We start from the raw sequence: 6,031 nt of genomic DNA on the forward strand, positions 1-6,031 counted from the left end.
TCAGCTGTCCTGCCCTGTGACTCCTGCCTCTCCCCTGCCTTGCTGACCTGGAAGGAGACCATCATCTGTGTATCTGACCAGGGCCAAGGGCAGGGGACAGGCCTGGGACTGTCACAGTGCGACAGGAAAGAGGTAGCTGCACTCACAATATCTGCGGTGTTTAGGGCTGCCCAGCACTAGGGAGAAAGTTTTGGGTTTTATCTTGAAATTAATCTTTTTTGTTGATCATGGGACCTATCTTCAGGAGAACTGTCTCTTAAATATGTTGCATCTCTCTCTGGATGCCTAAATCAAACTCCCACTTGACATACTTTCTGGCCACAATCAGCTAAGTGTCATCTTACCACAGAGGTAAGCACAGCAGTCACCTAAGCTCTTGGTAGTTCTGAGGTTTTCCACAGCAGATTTTATTCTGATTAAAAAGTATGAAGCTGTAGCTGCTCTCAGATTATGTACAAGTCCAGACAAACATATCCAGAGGAAGAATCCTCTCTTCCTCCCATTTCAATCACAGATAATGGCCTAATTCAAATGCCAATTGCTCCCTAACCAGAAGAGATTTGATTTGCTTCTCTCAACCAGTCTGAGATTAGCTCTCTTGTTGCAGCTCAAACAGGGGTACATAAGTGTCTCGTGCCATTGTTGTTTGGCTTTGGATGGAGAAAAAAGAAAGGAAAAAAGAAACCTCACAAGCCTCAGTAGCACACTGTTTAGGACTGTTACCTGACAGACAAAACAACAAACACTCTTTGAGTATTTCTCTTTGAGCCTTTAAACCTCCCTTTTGTTCTGACTGCACCAAAATCCAGCCCAGAGCTTCCTTCTAGTTCACACTATAGAGAGCAGCCCAGTGTTGTGTCCTGAGACTTGCTCAACACCTCTTGCTCAACAAGGAGGACTGACAGCAGCAAATCCTGAATAAATGAATCAATAAGATCACCATTCATGTGACACATCCTTCCGCAATAATTTGAAACTTACTCCTGCAGAAAGTGTGTTAATGTTTATTTGAAAGCCCTTTGACCTCATTGAGGTGTTGTTTCCCTCAGTGCTGGGCAATAAACAGCTGTATCAATATTACCTCAACAGAAAAGTGTTTACCCTGTGTCAGTTCTCTTCTTTTTTTGTGTGTTTTCTTCAGTACATGGGTTGCAAAAAAAAACAAAAAAACAACTCTTTGTAAACTCAGATTTAAAACTGGAGGTGAAAGGGAACCTGCTGCTATTTTACAAACATGGAACTACATCCATGGCAGTGGCTGAGCTGTGGTCAGCTTGCTCATGTCTCTGGAAATCACTGTGCAGCAGCAGGGTGCTCCTGCAGGCTTTACAGCAGTCAGCTTGCACATACCAGCAAAGTCCAGATCATCTTCCCAAGGCTTGTCGTAAAATATCAGCAATTGTTTGCAGACTATGAGGACTGTATAGATATACATTGTGTTTATTTGCTATAACTAATTTTTCATCAGCTTAAACCCATTTTTTATCATTGTGAAAAGGCCAGTATGCAATGTGGGGTCAGTGGTGATAAGAGAAGATGAAAATGTTGGAAGTTAAATATCCTTTGAGACTTGCATTTTCATTTCAGCTGTTGCTATGTGTGTGTAGCTGTCCACAGACCAGAGTGTGAGATCTGGAATGACATACTCATTTTGAATTGCAACCAATTTTCTGACCAGCCAAATGAAAATATAAATTCAGGCTGTGCTCAACTGTGTCTGCAGCTTTGCCATATTAATTAAATTACATGTTTCTTCAAGTCAGTAGACCCAAGTGAGTTACAGCAAACAAACAAAGAAAAACACAGAACCACCCTGCAAAGACAAAGAGATCAAGGGCCAAGACTTGTGGCAGCAAGAAAAAATTAAGCTGCAGAACGGGTAGTGATTCCTTGATTAAGGAAGACAAACCTTCAGAAGTACAAAGCCCTAGTACATGGCCAAGTAGCTGTTACCTATGGCAATGGAAGGGATTTTTAAATTTCTATTTTACAAAATTTCATCCTTAAAACAAAATCACTGTTTATTTAGCAGTACACTAGATAGTTTCTAGTCCAGGACTGAACTGTAGAACTGGCTGGTTTTACAGTTTTTAACAGTGGGGGCACATTGTAAACCCAAGTTTTAAGTAGTCTCTGATCAACAGTAAGAAGAATGTGAGCCATATGCTTGTTAATGTAATGCAGTGTGTTCTAGCACCATCTAGCCAACTTTAAAGGCAACTTCAAGGCAGCAAACAGGTCCCACATGCCACAATCCATCAGACTGGCAATAATGGTGTTGCTGGATGTGATGGACTAAACAGCACAGTCACAGGACAGCCAGGGTTACAGATTCATCCATGTGTCTCTGTTTGGTTTAGGACTGCACTCACTCCTGCAAAAATGTGGCTCTTCCAACAAGGGAGAACATTCAGTGAAGAAAGTGTTTGTCAGCCTTACTAATCAGCCAGAGTAGAGGAAATAATCCAGGGCTTTGGGATGTGAAGATGACAGAGAGGAATAAAATTATCACACTTATAACAGAAATTTTCCAAATAAAATCAGTGTCAGGGTGCATTTTGATTTCTATATAATGCCAGAATGTGTAGGAGATAATTTAATTCTAATTTTGGGGTTTGTTTTTTTTTGTTAATATTTTCTGAGATAATTTTTCTCCTTTTTAAAAAAAAACCCTCATATATTCTGAATATTTTCTCATTACTGTGTGTTTGCAGTAATCTAAGTTTGTGTATGGTAACTATGGCCATAGTAACCTAAAATAAATAACACTGAAAATAAATGTTCTTCTCACTGATTTGGAATGAATTTATGAAGAGAGTTTATAGATCACCCTTGACCAGGTGGTGAAAAATATTTCCAATTCAGAAGACCCTGGACACAGGAAAAGGAGACTGGACATGGTTCTTAGAAAGCTAAATCCCACAGGACTTATTCAGCCCTCAGTCATCCAAGATGAGTAACCTCAGTAGGAGTTTTCACTAGGAACCTGGCTTAAGAAACTGAGAAAGGGACTGCATTGGACTGGGCTGCAATTTAAAAAGTCTTCAAGGATATACTTGCTGGATCTTTCCTAGGATCTGTGGATAGGAATTTCTAGATAATGAATGTATGAGCCAAGAGTTTATGACATTGCTTAAGACTCAGGGTATTCATCATCATGAACTGCCTTGACTTAAATTCTGGTTCTTTCATGAATTATATATTTTCTGTCTTTTTCCCAGTAGCTAAATTTCAAGTTGAAGGTATATTGCACCTTGTTTAGTGAAATACAGGTGTTCAGTATGCTGTAAACATTTAAGAAACTATTCTCCCATCTTATAGCTGAAAAAGGTCAATGCCAAGACTCATCTGCAAATCAGAGTTTGTGGTTGCTGCATTTGCCCTTCTTTGGGATACTGAGACCCAACTCTGTGCAACTCAGTGCTCTGTCCTCTTAGAGGGTCTAAAAATAATGGCCTAGACCCAATGGTTGCTTTGCAAAATTCTGGTGATGAAAAGCAGCTGTGAATTGACTTAATCAACCAGTTAAATGGTGTTTATGACTGTCTCAGCTTTCTGGGACAGCACAGAGTAGCTGAGGAAATCGAAGGAGGGGCCCAGAGCTGCCAGTCTGAGGCAAAGGAAGGGGAACTGTACCAATTCCTTCTCCTCCTGCACTGAAAAGTAAGGCAAAATCTGGTGTAAACAGGGCTGGGGGCATGCAGCAGCTGGCACAGCCTGACACTGTCTGCCACACTCTGCTCTGCCTTCACAGCCAGCAGCAGCTCAGTCAACAGCAGTGACTTCAGAGGTTTCCCTCTGAGGGAGATTTATTCTTGGCACCCCAACCTGAGTGCTCTCAAGGCAGGAAGGCTTGTACCATTTCCAAGATATCTGCTGGCTGGATTTACAGTTGGCTGGAGGATACAGGGGAAGTTTCTGTTCAGCTTATATGGTTTTCGCCATCGTGTCGTTAGCTCCTTTCAAAATAACAGCTTGCCTTCTTGACAGGAACGAATAAACTGGCAAGGCAATTCTTTCTTTGTTAATCTCTAGCTGGTCTCCAGCAACACTAGAAAATGAACTGCTTCTAACTCCATTTGGGGCTCCTTGGCCTGTGTGCACTGCCCCTCTGCAGGGAGATGAGTAGTGTTCTCCAGAGGGCCAGGTGGTTACCAAATGGCACCAAACTTTATTCCTGACTTCTGGAGCCCTGGATAGTTCAGCAGGCATGGTTTTCTCTGCTTTAACCATTTCCTCATAGCTCAGACACATCTAGGCACAAGGCACAGCACAGAACAGATCCATGCATAGGAAAAGCCCATGTATAGCTAAATAACATTAATTTTTCTATTCCTCAGAAAAACAGCAAGGGAAAAAAACCTTGTAAGCTCCTTTTTGTCCTATATGTGAAGGAGGCACCTGGTTTTGTTGCTGTAATAATAAAAGTGATCTTTCTCTGTGGCAAAAGCTTTTACCCCTCCAAAGAACACAGTCTTAGGAATGTTTTTTGTGCTCACTGCTTTGGATAGCTTGGGCTAATTATTTTCATTATTAAACTGAGTTACAAAATAGACAGGTAACAGGTTACAAAATTTCTCCTACAGGTAATTTAACTGAAGGTGTTTAAGACTGGCAATCTGACAAATAGATCTGTATAATATAATCTCCTGATATTTTTTAATCCATATCCTTTACTATATCTCAAGTTCCCCAAAACAAAGTCCTCTAGCTGGAATACTTGTAGTTTCAGGTATGGAATAAAGAACATTCTGCAATGTGAATGGAGTGCTGAAAATAATAGAACAAAATATTATTTTAATGTTTCTTGTGTGTAAACATATACATGTAGCTAGTAGTTTAGTTCCAACCCTTGTTCTTAAGCTCAAAGGCTACAAACACCTTGGAGGTGTTTTACAGTTTTTATATTTTGTTTGCTGACACTACAAATCAAAGAAATTTGATGAAACAAATAAAATGCATCATCTTCTGAAGATTATAAAAGGTAATATATTTCAGAGTATTGGTCTGAAAAGGGTTTATAATGAAAAGAGTTAAAGTGGGATTATTAGCATGAGTTCAGCTGAGGAAAGGAAAAGAAACAAAGAAGAGTCCATACAGAGAAGGAGGAGTAGAAACCTAGAGGAAGAAGAGCTTTTGAAAGAGGAAATGGCTTAATTTTTAACCAAAATTAAGGGGGGCATAAAAGCTCTTCAAAGAGCTCAACCAGAATCTCATTGAGAACAGCAAAAGGACCTTAGCTTTAACCTATGGGAAAATTGGGCTTTCAATGCTAATACAAGAATAATAATATTTTTTTATCCTATAACAACATGCAGCAGTGAGGAAATGTTCAGTGGTCACGTAAGGACCATGGCATGTTCCTTTGCTCTGTTTATTTCTGGGGTCCTGTCCTCTGTTCCATTTTCAGCAAAGCCTTACAAATATTACAAGTTTTTCTCCAAATGTTGAATCAAATAATGAAATTTCTTAGGCAGATCATAGGCAAAACTGTACATAATATAGCTTTTATTGAGGTCTTATTATACAAAAAGCCTGAAAGGATGCCCTGGACACCATGTCCTAAGTTGTCAGCTTGGAAAAAAGTATAAACTGTATGGCTTTTAGGGACCTTTTAAATGCAGACAGGGAGAGCAGATACTGGAAAAAGGACTACTGCAAAGAGCCAAGGAACAGCAACTATCCAAAGGGTTGAGAACCCAAGGTTAAACAAATATATTTTCTTATTCCTTCCCCACACTGCATGTTGCTGGACAAGCTAGAAAACAATCCTTTTTATCAGCTCACATTTACCATAGACAACAATAATGGCCATTTTTTAATTCGGCTTTTTTTTTCTCCTAAAAATCCTTTGGAAAATAAATATGGCTGTATAAAATGTTGGATACCTTGAAATCCCTTGGCCTAAACTCTCTTGAATGTGGAGCTCAGCAAACATTCAGGTTTGTTTATAAGACCAGCATATGAGGCTGTTCGTTTATCAGGCATTCAAATCAGGGATAATGAAGCTGATAGAGTGCTAAGAATGCAC

This window comes from Prinia subflava, chromosome 4, assembly GCF_021018805.1.
Source record: "Prinia subflava isolate CZ2003 ecotype Zambia chromosome 4, Cam_Psub_1.2, whole genome shotgun sequence".
In the NCBI taxonomy this organism is placed as follows: Eukaryota; Metazoa; Chordata; class Aves; order Passeriformes; family Cisticolidae; genus Prinia; species Prinia subflava.